The sequence below is a fragment of the Ovis aries genome, chromosome 1, assembly GCF_016772045.2.
Source record: "Ovis aries strain OAR_USU_Benz2616 breed Rambouillet chromosome 1, ARS-UI_Ramb_v3.0, whole genome shotgun sequence".
Taxonomy (NCBI): Eukaryota; Metazoa; Chordata; class Mammalia; order Artiodactyla; family Bovidae; genus Ovis; species Ovis aries.
Window position 1 is genome coordinate 88,818,461 of NC_056054.1, and position 15,802 is coordinate 88,834,262.

Below are 15,802 nucleotides of genomic sequence, written 5' to 3' on the forward strand. Positions count from 1 at the left end.
CAATTATATCTCAATAAAACTGGAAGAAAAAAATAAACAATTAAAAAATTTTTAATACAAAATTAAAATTTTTTTAAAAAAGAAAACAAGCAGCATGCTCCACTTGACTGAAAATTTCTAAAGGGCCAGAGCCAAGCCTCACCTATATTTACATGCCCCGGTAACTTGCACACAACCAGCTTCACTACATAGCAACATGATAAATATGTCTGGATCTGATTTTAACACTAACTACGTAATTGTCATTCGATGCCTCAGTTCTTTCCACTGTAAAACAAGATTGGGGTGTTAAACTCAAATGCTTTCAGGCCCAGGCAGGTAAAGTGAATCTGTGAGGCAGCCTGAGAGTACAGGGAGGGTACAATGGCAAAAAAGTCAGAGAGTATTCAGATTCATTAAAACTGTACTGCTCTTCTCAATAACAAACACACACACAAACTGTTTTCTGATCAGAGTTGGCCATCGGAGCACCTGTTTAAAAAGCTCTCTTAGGTTTCTGTTTACTTAAAACTTCTTGAGTCGTCAATTGCTCTGGTTCACTTTCTTTTTTAAGAATGGAGAGAAAATAATGATGGAGAGTGCTAGGAGTGGTGAAAACCTCTAACCAGGAACCCTCATGCAGAAACCACCGTGTCCTTGATACCCATGCTACATGCAGCCAGATACCATGCCTCCTGTTCTCATCCATCAGTTAACAGATCCCCCAACAGCTATTGCTAACTTTCAAATTGGAATCAAATACTAAGTTGTTTATTGGAAGGAACCTCAAAGATGTTTGAAGATTTCTGAGTTTATTAGTTTCATAAAGAAAGGCTCTTGTGAGCTGAAGGAATCAGGGTTGTTTGAAACGTTGCCGTCACCCCAAAAGCATCAGGGTAACCGCAGAGTCCTCAGGGAGAGTGGAGATGGCTGCCTTGCACTCCTCTAGGCAGATAGGGCAAAGCCCACCTAGTCGTTGGCCATGTCGAAGACAGTAAAACTCCTTGAGGAAGACATCACCCAGAATCCACAGGGGCTCCCTGCTGGAGGAGGACAGGTAAGTGGCCTCAATCCCCAGTGTGCAGTAGTCATTGTTCTGAAGAGACAACAAACAGGCCATCACCAGCAGCATTGCAGAGGCCTTGCCCCATGGAAATGTCCCCCACCCTATGTCCCATGACACCTGGGAGCCCCTGACTTCTTGTTCACCCTCAGTCCTGCCCCTGGGAATTGCTCATAGGTGCCCAGATGTGAGCTGGGACACAGAACAGCCTCTGGGCCCATCCGAGCACATATGCAGGGACCCTGGGACAAATGTGTACATTGAAGACGTAGGCGGAGGGCAGCAGTGGGAGCTGGAGCCTGCCGATGGTGAAGGTGATGGTAGGCAGACTCTCCACAGAGTCTCAGCTCACCACAAACTGAGAGAAAAGAGGCAACGCTGCAGAACAAGGCCCCCTTTTCCTGTGGGACTCTCTCCTCCACTGTCCAGCAGAGACTGTTGCAGACACTGGAAGGCCAGGCCTGACTCCCAGGCGCAACACTGACCAACCCTCTGGCTTCTTGACTCCTCCCTTAAACACACCTCAGCTCTCAGATTTTGGGAGTACAGATATGGTCATAAGGAGTTAGGCTTTTCCAGGACCAAATTCTAACCTCAAATCACAGAGAAAAGGCATGGGCACACATTTGCACAAGTACAGTCACACCCTCTCATGGCCAGGTGTGTGTGCACCAGTCCATGTATTCATCTCTCTCTCTCTCTCTCACACACACACACACGCATGCACACACACACACACACACACAGATATTTGCATGCAAGGAAAAGCAAACCAGCTATGGGTACCAAGGAGAGCAGACATGGGGACGGAAGGCTATTCAGAGTAAAGCCCAAAGGTGCATTCCTAGTGAAGGAAGAAAACCAAGTGGAATGGAGAAGTACATTGTGCCCAGACTCTATTTCATGCAAATGGCAGCAGCCAGACTGAGCTGAAATGTGCTCCTAGAACCTGCAGTGGACAAGCAGCACCTCCTGACAGCCACTCAGCGCACCCTCACAGTCTAGATGGAGTCAGTACTACCCTCTCCCTTTTCCCTTCTTTGCATTGGAGGTTCAAGCTTTGTTTCCACTGGTTCTGTCCTGCCAGGGGTTCGGGTCCCCCACAACGCTTCTTCCTCCCTCTCATGAACTCATGCTGTCGGGCTCCTGTCCTGAGGCTACCTGCATGTGCAGAGAAACCCTTGGCTTCTGGTTATTCACATCACCATTCTCATTATCCTGGGCTCCCATTGCCTGCAGGAAGGAGGTCATGAACTGCTGGGGAACAGCCAGCAGGAAAGTCCCTGTATCCACAATGGCCTGGCAGCCTTCAGAACACCAATCAGTGGCCTGGTCGCAATTGCAAACCTGACAGAGGCACCAGTACAAAGAAAAAGTCAGGTGCCTCTTCTGCAGTCATGAGCCCTGTCCTCCTCTTATCACCCACCAGTTCAGGAGCTCTAACATTCTGCATCTTCCGGGAAGCAGGGGCACTCTATGACACATCCGCCCACGTGATGCCACTGGGCCTTTGTGATTACTGGAATAACAGCCTCAGTCTTGGACTGGGGACCTCTCCAGTCCTTGGAAAGCAAAAACTGTGCATGTCTTCTTTAATCCACTTGTGCCAGGTTTTTCCAATGCTTACCCAGCAATTAGGACATACAACCTGTGATACGAGCACAGGTAAATACATTGGATTCAAAGAGAGATCACCATAGACTGGGCCTCCAGGAGAGGTTTTGGAGGAGATAGGAATTAATCCAGGCTCTGAAGTTTGCCTAAAGTTCAAATAAGCACAGAGGAGAAGAGGGGTACACCAGGTGACACAAACAAAAGAAGCCGGAAAGTTATGACAAGGTGCATAACTTGATGACATCTATGCTTCAGATCAGGAAGTAGTGGGAAGGCTGTATTGATAGGTAAGGCCTAGGTTTTGTACGGTCTTGAGTACAAGGCCAAGGCATTTTGTCTTTAAACTTGCATGTGATGGAAAATACTTGGCGGCTTTAAGTATAGAAGTAACAGACTCACAGTCATAAATTTGGAGATCTGATAAGCTTGTGCTCAGATTTTAAAATTCGTGAAATGTGTGACTTTGGATAACTTACTAACCTCCCAGCCTTGATTTCTTTTTATCTATAGAATACAATATGATGCTGACATCCTTATAGTGTTGTATATTCTTATATGCAATAGTATAGTAAAATATTTAGCATATCTGGAATGTGGAAAACACCAGTGACCGCATTCAATTCAGTTCGGTTCAGTCCCTCAGTCATGTCCGACTCGTTGTGACCCCATGGACCACAGCATGCCAGGCTTCCCTGTCCGTCACCAACTCCCAGAGCCTACTCAAACTCATGTCCATCAAGTCAGTGTTGCCATCCAGCCATCTCATCCTCTGTCGTCCCCTTCTCCTCCCGCCTTCAATCTTTCCCAGCATCCGGGTCTTTTCCAAAAAGTCAGTTCTTTGCATCAGGTGGCTAAAGTATTGGAGTTTCAGCTTCAACATCAGTCCTTCCAATGAATATTCAGAACTGATTTCCTTTAGGGTGGACTGGTTTGATCTCGCAGTCCAAGAAACTCTCAAGAGTCTTCTCCAATGCCACATTCAAAAGCCAGATGGTCAATACCAAAATCAGATTGATTATATTCTTTGAAGCCAAAGATGGAGAAGCTCTATACAGTCAGCAAAACAAGACTGGGAGCTGACTGTGGCTCAGATCATGAACTCCTTATTGCAAAATTCAGACTTAAATTGAAGAAAGTAGGGAAAACCACTAGACCAGGTATGACCTAAATCAAATCCCTTACGATTATACAGTAAAAGTGCAAACTGATTCAAGGAATTAGATGTGATTGACAGAATGCCTGAAGAACTACGGACAGAGGTTTGTGACATTGTACAAGAGGCGGTGATCAAGACCATCCCCAAGAAAAAGTGACAGCATTACTCTTACTGATGATGGAAGTGGGTAGAAATTATGCTGATGGTATAATGAAGTTTTAAGAACAAAGCTGTGATGACCAACCTGCTGGCATGGCGAAGCTCAGTGGCCAGTTCTAAAGGTTCAGTCAAGAGCTAGATGCCAGCATCTACTGAGCTCCAGGACCACCTCAGCCTGGGGGTTTGGTAATTGTTTAAGAAATTCGTGTCATGAGAGGAACAGGCAATACTGTCATGCTGGGGGACTATGGGAGTGCCCATAATCCCTAGGAACTGTCCACTCTACTTACTCCTGGATGACAATCTGCCAGTACAGCTCCCAGGTGACAGGGGTCCTGACGAGATCACCGGAATAGAGCTGAGTGTCCACGCCTCCCAAGATAATCTCTCCACCATACTGATAAGTCGGCTGGCTGGGGAGAAAGGCCAAGGGCATGAGTCCTGCAGCACAAATGGGTCAGGCAGTTCCTCTCTCTCCTCCCCTCTTTCCTCTCTCCTTCAGACAGGGAGGAACTGCAGAACAAGGGTATGCTGTCCTCTCAGCCGCTCCTCAGACTCCACCTGGCTCAAGGTACAATAGAGAGAATTCTCAGAGAAACACCCAAAGCGGCAGAGACTTGGAAACACAGACTGCATCAAAAAGGAGAGGACGGGCACCTGAAAACAGACTGTAAGCTTATCCCAGAGAGGCCTTCCCCGAAAGGGAGAGGATAAGAAGAAACCCCACTGAGAGTGACTGGGATGGGGCCTGACAGAGACCCCGAGCGGGCCATGATGGGGACGCTCCTATCAGGGTCAATTTGATAGCTAGATAATCTGAAGAGGTTCTAGGCCTCCTGTATTTACTATCTTGGCCTGCCAGTCATCAGAGTAAGCCATTTGGATCAGGTACCCTGAGGACCATGTGTTTAGGAATAAAGGAGCAGGGAGTAAAATTTGCCATGAAGTTTGAGTCCAGATGAAAAGTACTGGATTTCTGATCAAGATTTTTTAGCTGGAGTCTTAGCTTCATGCCTACCAAAGACTGAACTTGTTTAACATTCACATCATGTTTAAGCCTCCATTTCCTCACTGGCAAAATAGGGCTAATAGGATTTTTCAGATGTCATTTGAAGTTATTGCTACAAGAATATTTTATAAAGCCAGTTCAGTTCAGTTCAGTTCAGTCGCTCAGTCGTGTCCGACTCTTGTGCATCGAGTCGGTGATGCCATCCAGCCATCTCATCCTCTGTCATCTCCTTCTCCTCCTACCCCCAATCCCTCCCAGCATCAGAGTCTTTTCCAATGAGTCAACTCGTCGCATGAGGTGGCCAAAGTATTGGAGTTTCAGCTTCAACATCAGTCCTTCCAATGAACACCCAGGACTGATCTCCTTTAGGATGGACTGGTTGGATCTCCTTGCAGTCCAAGGGACTCTCAAGAGTCTTCTCCAACACCACAGCTCAAAAGCATCAATTCTTCAGTGCTCAGCTTTCTTCACAGTCCAACTCTCACATCCATACATGACTACTGGAAAAACCATAGCCTTGACTAGACGGACCTTTGTTGGCAAAGTAATGTCTCTGCTTTTGAATATGCTGTCTAGGTTGGTCATAACTTTCCTTCCAAGGAGTAAGTGTCTTTTAATTTCATGGCTGCAATCACCATCTTCAGTGATTTTGGAGCCCAAAAAAATAAAGTCTGACACTGTTTCTACTGTTTCCCCATCTATCTCCCATGAAGTGATGGGACCAGATGCCATAATCTTAGTTTCCTGAATGTTGAGCTTTAAGCCAACTTTTTCACTCTCCTCTTTCACTTTCATCAAGAGGTTTTTTAGTTCCTCTTCACCTTCTGCCATAAGAGTGATATCATCTGCATATCTGAGGTTATTGATATTTCTCCGGACAATCTTGATTCCAGCTTGTGCTTCTTCCAGCCCAGCATTTCTCATGATGTACTCTGCATATAAGTTAAATAAGCAGGGTGACAATATACAGCCTTGACGTACTCCTTTTCCTATTTGGAACCAGTTGTTCCATGTCCAGTTTTAACTGTTGCTTCCTGACCTGCATACAGCTTTCTCAAGAGGCAGGTCAGGTGGTCTGTATTCCCATCTCTTTCAGAATTTTCCACAGTATATTGTGATCCACACCGTCAAAGGCTTTGGCATAGTCAATAATGCAGAAATAGATGATTTTCTGGAACTCTCTTACTTTTTCCATGATCCAGAGGGTGTTGGCAATTTGATTTCTGGTTCCTCTGCCTTTTCTAAAACGAGCTTGAATATCTGGAAGTTCACGTCACATATTGCTGAAGCCTGGCTTGGAGAATTTTGAGCATTACTTTACTAGTGTGTGAGATGAGTGCAATTGTGCGGTAGTTTGAGCATTCTTTGGCATTGCCTTTCTTTGCGATTGGAATAAAAACTGACCTTTTCCAAAGCTAATGGAGGTGATGGAATTCCAGTTGAGCTATTTCAAATCCTGAAAGATGATGCTGTGAAAGTGCTGCACTCCATATAAAGCCAGAGGTGTTGTTATAGTTATCACTTCACTTCTGTTCTCTTTATAGTAAATGCTCATGGAGTTTATTCAATCACTCTACAGCTGTGCAAATCTAACACAGCAATCTCTGGATTTACTGAACAAATGTTGAAGGAGCATTGTCCATTTTTAAGAAGAGAGTCATCATATGGCTAGTATGGCCATTATTAAAAATTCTTCCAGTGCATTTAAAATAAAATTCCCCCAAAAATGTAATTACAAATTTTCAGAAATATATGTGGGGTTGTATATTACACATTATACTCATTGTATAAGGAAACTTTTTTTACCTGGGCTCTGTCTGATGTTGAGTTGTCCAAAGCCCCTACAGAGCCTCATTTGATGGGTCCTTCCCGGGACAAGAGTTCTTACCAAGAGAAGTAGAAGCTGAAGAAGGGTTGGGTCAGCTTGTCCCACTGCAGCATGTTCTGTGTGAATGCTGGGGTGCCCCTGACTACCAAGCCGGGGTAGGCCATCTCCATAATCCCATCAAAGTCTGAATAGTAGAAAGGGTCACTGGGCTCATTCTCACTCAGGCCAAATTCATGGTTATCAATGACAATGTTCTGAACCCTGAGTGAGCTAACAGAGAGCTTCACAGTTCAGATGGGTAAATTCTTCCAGACTTAGGTGCCCAGGGTCTGGGATATAGAACCCCTCCCAGGAGAAGAAGTTGGCTTTTCTCATGCTGAGCTCAAACATGAGGGCAAGGGTGGAAGGGGAAATGGCAACAGTATCAGCCAACCATGTGTATCCCAGAAAAAAATAGGTAGGTGTTGGGGAAGCAGAGGTAATCATTTTCTGGAGTTATAGTTTCCGTATCCATTTATAGTGAAAGAATAGTTTTTTTTTTCTATTCTTCTATTTATTTTTCTATTTATAAAACCATAAAGTTGGTTTTATGCTCAACAATCCATGTGCAAGAACCACAGAGAACTTTGAGAATTAGACATGAGGAAATAAGAAAATAGTGAAAGGACAAGTCATCAAATATCCAAAGTGAAACTGTGTGGAGGAGAGAGGGGATTTATTCTAGGTGGTTTCAGGGGGCAGAGTTAAGACTAGGAAACAAAGTCACAAGACATAGCAACCTTAGCATCACATAAAGAGTTTCTGCAGTCAGGACTGCTGTGGAAGCCTGTCTTGGGAGGAAGATTGAATTACATGGCCTTTGACATTCTTTCCAACTCTTAGCTTCCAGGGAGGTTGTACTAAATTAGTAATTATGGATTTTTCTGGAAGCTTGAGGCTCTAGAAACTAGGAGGCAGACCACAGAGCCTCCGCAGTTATGAGAATATCACTCACAGACACAGTGTCATATCCCAGGACCATACTCAGGCTTCCACTCCCATAAGACAGCATATAGGTGTGTCTGTTGAGACTCAAAGTAGAGGACTTGCTGGGGTTGAACCTATTGTGAGTGGCTATAGGAAGATAAAATATTACTGTCAATCATTAATTCCCAAAATACTTGGAGACAACTTACCCTTGACAACCTAGGGTCATCAGACCACGGATGTGATAAGGCCTCAGCCTCAGCAATTTTGTGCTGTAGACACACTATGTTGGCCACAGCAAAGCCTGTCCCCTTGAATAACATACATTGCCAAAATTCTCTCCAACCCACCATCCCTGAGGGATGGATCTCTTCAAAAATGCCAGGAATTCCAGCGTATGGGAGAGAGCTGAGGGAAAGACAAAGTAGAAAGGAATGGAAGCCTCAGTCTGTGTCTGCTGTCTCTCCCCAGAACTGTCAGCACTTCTGAAATGTAGACCAAGGGCAAGACATCCAGATGTTCCCAACTTTAGCAGGAAGAGATAATGTTTATGCAGCAAGAACTCTGGACTCAGCAGTATAAGCCTGTGCTCAATTTGGTTGCTGCCCCTCCCACTCAGGGGTGGTGGTGATGGTGGTGTACTCACAACAGGCCTGTCTGGCAGTAGGTGGACAGCACCCACAGGTTGGAGGAGCCTGTGTCAAAGAGGACCAGAAAATTTTGGGGTGGTGTCCCAATGCTGATCTCCCCAAAGTAGAAAGACTGCAAAGAAAGGTTTGTCACCCTCATTAAGCAGCCAAGCCTTGTCCAAAGGATGGGAAAGAAGTTGGCCCACTGGAAGTCGCATTTTGCCCACATGATTTCCTTGGGGAATAAGAGGCTTCTCCCACCAATTCTCCTTTCCACCTGGAGTCAAATGTTCTCAGTATTTCACTTTTTTATCCTTAATTGCAAACCTTTGACCAGCTAAGACCTGGTCTTGAAAGACAATATCCTCTTCCAAAAGTGTTTTCTGCTTTGTAATATCAGACTACTCAAAGAGGGAGAAGAATCGCTTTTTTCTCTTTTCCCAGTGTCTATCCACTGTCCAGCTTTACAGACACATGCCTACATTCACACATGCACACACACACACTAGTCTCCCCTTCTCTTCCAGTGTTAGATACTTCCACCACCATTCTCCTCCTTCCTGGTCACATACTTGCAAAGGGAGCTAGAGAGTCTAGAGTGAAAGGTGGCATGGAAAGAAGAGAATTTTATTTTATTTTTTTTTTAATATTTTTTTTTATTTTTTAAATTTTAAAATCTTTAATTCTTACATGCATTCCCAAACATGAACCCCCCTCCCACCTCCCTCCCCATAACATCTTTCTGGGTCATCCCCATGCACCAGCCCCAAGCATGCTGCATCCTGCGTCAGACATAGACTGGCGAATCAATTCACATGATAGTATACATGTTAGAATGTCATTCTCCCAAATCATCCCACCCTCTCCCTCTCCCTCTGAGTCCAAAAGTCCGTTATACACATCTGTGAGAAGAGAATTTTATTAAGAGATAGTTTTAGTTCTAGGTGAATTGAGGTCAGCTGTGTCATTTACCTGCCTCTAGTTCCTCTATCTGTAAAATGTGGGATTTGAAATAGGAGATCCACTAAAGTACCTTCCAGCTCTGAGACTCTATGTACGTTAAGATGCCTATGCAGTTATTGTAGCCTCAAGAACATTCAAACAGTTGCTCTAGGTTCCTGTGAATCTTTTCAGAAAAAGGAGATTATACAGTGTGTGGAGCCACTGGATATTTTGCCCGGTGGACTTGCGTGTGTTTTCCTTCTTTCCCCTGCAGCTCCTTGTTAGGCTATTCTTTCACTCTCTCAATTGACTTGAACACTCCCACTATGAATCGCTTTACTACATAGACAAGGCTGTAGAGAGATGAGCCAGTAATAAGAGAAAAAGAGGGAGGAAAGGGGGAAGAAAGATGAGAGGAAAGAAAGAAAGAAAGGGAGCTTCTATACTATTAGCAGCCCTGTGTGCGAGCTCAGTTGCATCTGACTCTTTGTGACCTCATGGACTGTAGCCCATCAGCTCCTCTGTCCATGGGATTTTCCAGAAAAGAATATTGGAGTGGGTTGCCATTTCATTTTCTAGGGGATCTTCCTGATCCAGGGATCAAACCTCTGTCTCCTGCAGTTCCTGCACTGGCAGGCCGATTCTTTACCACTGAGCCACCTGAGAAGCCCATACTATTAGCACCAAATCGTAACTTTCAGATACTTTCCACAGGAATATGAAACTTAGGTTCAATAACTAGTACAAAATCAAAGCTAATGAGAGGCACAAGTAAGTATTTAACAACATTCAGAAAACTAAGGTCATGGCATCTAGTCCCGTCACTTCATGGGAAATAGATGGGAAAACAGTAGAAACAGTGTCAGACTTTATTTTTTGGGGCTCCAAAATCACTGAAGATGGTGATTGCAGCCGTGAAATTAAAAGACACTCACTCCTTGGAAGGAAAGCTATGACCAACCTAGACAGCATATTCAAAAGCAGAGATATTACTTTGCCAACAAAGGTCCATCTAGTCAAGGCTATGGTTTTTCCAGTGGTCATCTATGGATGTGAGAGTTGGACTGTGAAGAACGCTGAGCACTGAAGAATTGATGCTTTTGAACTGTGGTGTTGGAAAAGGCTCTTGAGAATCCCTTGGACTTCAAGGAGATCCACCCAGTCCATCCTAAAGGTGATCAGTCCTGAATATTCATTGGAAGGACTGGTGTTGATGCTGAAACTCCAATACGTTGGCCACCTGATGCAAAGAACCAACTCATTGGAAAAGACCCTGATGCTGGAAAAGATTGAAGGCGGAAGGAGAAGGGGACGACAGAGGATGAGATGGTTGGATGGCATCAATGATGTGCTGGACATGAGTTTGAGTAGGCTCTGGGAGTTGGTGATGGACAGGGAAGCCTGGCGTGCTGCAGTCCATGGGGTCACAAAGAGTCAGACACGACTGAGTGACTGAACTGAACTAAGGATTTCAAGTCTGCTTTGTCTGAACTCAACTTCTGTCTAACCATGACTTCCTTTCATAGGCCTCTGTGTGCAGTCTCTTTGCTTCAGTGTGCCTGTAAGCATCAACTTGAATGATAATAACAGATATTTATATTTGATTTAATAGTCTAATTCTTTTCTCATACTCTCCTAGCTTTCTTCTTGCCTCCATTTAAAAAATATAAAATGCAATCATGGACTGCAAGGAGATCCAACCAGTCCATTCTAAAGGAGATCAACCTTGGGATTTCTTTGGAAGGAATGATGCAAAAGCTGAAACTCCAGTACTTTGGCCACCTCATGCGAAGAGTTGACTCATTGGAAAAGACTCTGATGCTGGGAGGGATTGGGGGCAGGAGGAGAAGGGGACGACAGAGGATGAGATGGCTGAATGGCATCACCAACTCGATGGACGTGAGTCTGAGTGAACTCCGGGAGTTGGTGATGGACAGGGAGGCCTGGCGTGCTGCGATTCATGGGGTCGCAAAGAGGCGGACACGACTGAGCGACTGAACTGAACTGAACTGATGCTGCTGCCACCTAGTGGCAGTATTTCTAACTTAGAAAAATTTTTAGAAATCTTGAAGCTTTTATGTGACTTCAAAATTCAAATTAGAAAGTGAGCGAAGTACATAGCACCCACAGGTCACTTTCCTAGGTGGATATAACTGGTACCTGCTTATTAGCCATGCCCCTGTTAGCCTGCACCCTGCCCTCTTCCTACCCACGTTAGACAGACAAACTATCTGCTTTCCAGCAGTTCCTAAGACTTCTCCCACGACACATCTCTGTCTCTGGCTTCTTGTCAACCCACACACTGCAGGCTCTACTATGGCACTTTAAAAATCTTTGCTGAATGATATCAGTACCTAAGCTGTCTGCTTTCTCATACAAGTAAAACAAGGTCTGCAAAGCACAGTGTGATCTCTTGAGTTCTCTCAGATAATCATTTGAATGATGGTCTTGTCTCTCTCACTGGTGTTAAAGTCTTGTAGGGACCTGATTCCCGACATACCACCTACTGCCTATACCACAGTGGCTTCCACTCAGAAAAATCCCTCCGAATTTTCCACCAAAGAGGGGAACATTACACAGGTTTCTGTTCCCTGTTAGGCAAAGGTTGCACATTACCTTCTCTTCATGGCAATGGATCTGATAGGAGACAAACACTAACATTGCTGCTTGACAGCTGCAGCTCTTTCAGACTTAAGTAAATTTGTATGGTGTGCCATATCCCTGTGGGAACTGATCACAGTGTCTAAAAAGACCACGGGCATGGCCAGTTGTTCTTATCACAGTAAGTATGAAGAGTTTGAAGAGTCAGGTGGGGCATATCCAGCAGGTGCTATAATTCTTATGAAGCATCATTCAAGAACTGAAAAATTCCTCCACTTCTCAGCTCACGTTTATCCAGTCTGAGTGACAGCACCCATCTGGAAAAGTGCAAAGAAGACAAGGAATTAGAGGAAGGTGTTGGGTTCTAGAGCTCCCTGACCTTTAGGGAATCATTAGGGGAAAGCTTGCAATTAGGCATTGGAGGCTTTGATGTATTACTTATCTAAATATTTGTTACCACTGAGTCCTTTGGTTATTATATGGTGCCATTTTTGAGGGCTTGCAAACTGAGATGTGTGAGGAATATGCAAGGGTGAGGCTTTTATTTTGCCAGCAATGAACTGACTGTACGATCATGAAATCATGAAATTTAGCCCATTCGGAGTGGACATTTCAAGACTGACTCTAGGACTTCATGTACAACATAACTCTTCAGTTGTTAATTCATAATCATGTACAATTAGTAGGGTACAATTACAAGTATTTAAGTTAATGAAGTACTTACAAACCACAGATACTGGGCAGGAGGAAGTAAGGTCTGGAAAGGCTATAACTTTAGAACTCACTGTTATTCTGCCCTCTTTTGATGTGTTGTATCATCCTACATGCAGAGATCAATACAATCCCTTCTCCAAAGTCACAATCTCCACTCTCCAGAGATTATAGTTTTCTTTCTAAAGACATTAATGAAAAACTTAGAAGTAGATTGAAGCTATACTGCAGTGAAAAATTAAGGGTGAGCATCAAAGAAAATCAACAGAAAATAGTCCCTTATTCCCACAAAGGAGGTCCCCAATTGATGCTAGTTAAGACTAGGGACAGGAGTATGTCACCTGCAGACATTTCCAATAAACTCCCAGCTAATTTTTGGAGTAAAATTTTCCCAACTTGAAGACCTGCTCTAAATTTCAGGAGCCAAACTTACTGAATTTGAATTGCTGCTTGCTGCATCCCAAAGAAAGCTCTTCTCATGGTCCATGTTGTGCTAGACACTGAGCCAGATCCAGGGAAGGCATGGGGCAGAACTGTACTCTGGAGGACAGCATGCTCCATCGACTCTAGAGACAGGGCTACTTCCCTGGTAGTCCAGTGGCTAAGATTCCCTGCTCCTGATGCCGGCGGCCTAGGTTCAATCCTTGGTCAGAGAACTGGATCCCACACGCCACAACTAAGTTCACACGCCACAACTAAAGATTCCGCCTGCCATAACTGAGACCCGACACAGCCAAATAATAAATATTTTTTTAAATAAAAGACCTTATAGATGGGGGTCTAAGTTCAGCTCTAACATTCTAAATATTCCTTCTCACTGTTAACTTAGCCTCTGTCCTCAAAAAATGTCAAAAAATAAATCCATACCTCCAGCTGTTAAGTCAGAGAGTGCAAAATACCAGGTGCTTTGAGCACTGTAGTTCGACAAACCTACACAGTAATACCATGAGTTGTATTAGATTTTGTCAGCTCCAGCAGCCTTTCTTAGGAATCCACACTTCTCTTACTTCCATTTCCTTCTAGAGAGGCACACTGTGCATTCCCTCCGCCACTTCTGGTTTCAGTGTGGGTACATTACTTAGACCTAGTTTTGGAGCCTCATTCCCCACAAACAGTGTCTGATACCAGGATTGGCACCTGACCCTCATGAGGCCACCAGAGTGTTTCTTGAGACTGACATGGAGTTATCATATGAAAGAAGTATTCTTAACACTGGGAAGATATTTTCTGAGAATTGCATCAGCAATTGACTTGATCAGATGAAGAAGACTATTTGCAAAATTAAAGCAAGTAAAAGCAAGCAGAGATTGAATGTGTGTGTGTGTGTGTGTGTGTGTGTGTGTGTGTGTGTGTGTGTGTGTGTGTAAAAGAGAGAGAGAGATCCAACTCTACTGACCACCCCAGGGCAGGTACAGTGGAGTAAAACAGAAAATGAACATTATTTCCTCAGGCTCTGACTTCACAGTCTGACAATTATTAGCATCTTACTTTAAATTTTGATTCTTTCATAAATTTCTATCCCTGCCATGCAATTCCCCAAGGACTGTGTACCACCCCAAAACCCTCTGAGGTGGATGAAGTAACGGGAAGGACTTTGGAGACATTTTCCAGAAAGATAACATGTGGTTTCTAAACATAAAAGAAGGGTTTGCACGGATATGTGAATCGCCAAAAGGGCAAATGTATGGCAAAGACAGCTACTTACCCCCCAATACCTGACCTTACTATTATATATTTCATAAGCATAAAAATCCTAATAGTTACCTCAGATAAAACCAATATTTCTCAGGTTTCATGTCAGAGTAAGTTCACTTTCAGAATAAATTCACAATAGAACATGTAACTTCAACACTGAACTCTCCTCTGCCCTTTTCCCTGTAACAGTACAGGTAAACCTTGACTGTCCACTGATCTGTGTTGTGAGATAGATGATGAAGCTGGAAGTCTCAACCAGTTTATATCTAAAAGATAAGTACCAGGAAGCTTATAAGTTAGAATTCTTTTAAACATATAGGTAAGTATAAACTTCCAGGCACATTTTATTTGAATAAGGCACATGCAGAAAAGGGGACAGAAAAAAATCACAAAGATTCATCAGAAATATTTATTGTCCATATAGGAGCTGGTGGGAAAATCTTCACCTCTATCTCTTTTCTACTCTAAGAATGTCCAATTAAATATATAATTCCTAACCTTTAAGGAGATGAGGGTAGGGTTTATACAACAAGTAGGAGAAAAACTCTGACAATTCAGTGTCCAGAATGGAATGTAATCCATCTCTATTCCATCAGACCTTACTGCAAACACGGAGCCCTTTCATCCAACTGCCCTATCAAAGCACATGCATGCATGCGCACGCACACGCACACGCAAACACAGACATCTAATCTTAGATGTTTTAGCTTTTCTTAAAGTCATATTGAACTTGTTATTGCAGTAATATCCTCCAGTTTATTTATGCCTCCATGTATCCACTTGGATAATTTCCTACCATTCTACCTCTGGGCTTGGGCATTTAACTTGCTTTGACCAATGGAACAATAGTAAATACGCTTCAGGAAGAGATTTAAAAATTAATTGCCTATTGGAGCTTTCTCTCTTGCTTTCTAGTAACAATGAAACCACAATCTTATAAACTAGCCAGATGAAGAATGGGAGGTTTCATAAAAAGAGACCTCAGTCAGCCCAGCTGAGGCCATGATAAACCAGCCTAGCCCACCCCAACCCACTAGCTAACTGTCGATGCCTGACCCATTCCAACCAGGACCAGCTAAGACCAGTTCAGAACATACAAACCACCTAGTTCTTCAATTTTTTTAAAAAAATGAATTCTAAAAAAAAAAACACCTAAACACAGCCTAAATTACTTACCTCTAGTATTATGAGCTAAATAAATATAATAGCTGCTTTGTAAGACACTAAGTTTTGCAGTTGGTTTGTTTTGCAGCTTAACTGATTTGTGATCTATGCTGTGGCAACATGGTCCTAGGGCCATGTGTCTACACATGTATGGACATATTTTCATAAGACCTTTAAAGTCTAGGAGGTGCACTTCCAAAATAAAAGATAACACTGATGGCAGATCTGACACTTACTAGCATCATTGTGTCCCAGAAGGGGAGGGCAAGAAATTGATCCTGTGTCT

The 15,802-nt window shown here is 43.6% G+C and overlaps 1 pseudogene; it reads right to left on the reverse strand.

Annotated features, from left to right (window-relative positions):
• Positions 1-924: 924 nt before the first annotated feature.
• Positions 925-13,144, reverse strand: LOC106990799 (pepsin B-like; annotated as a pseudogene).
• Between the last annotated feature and the right edge of the window lie 2,658 nt (positions 13,145-15,802).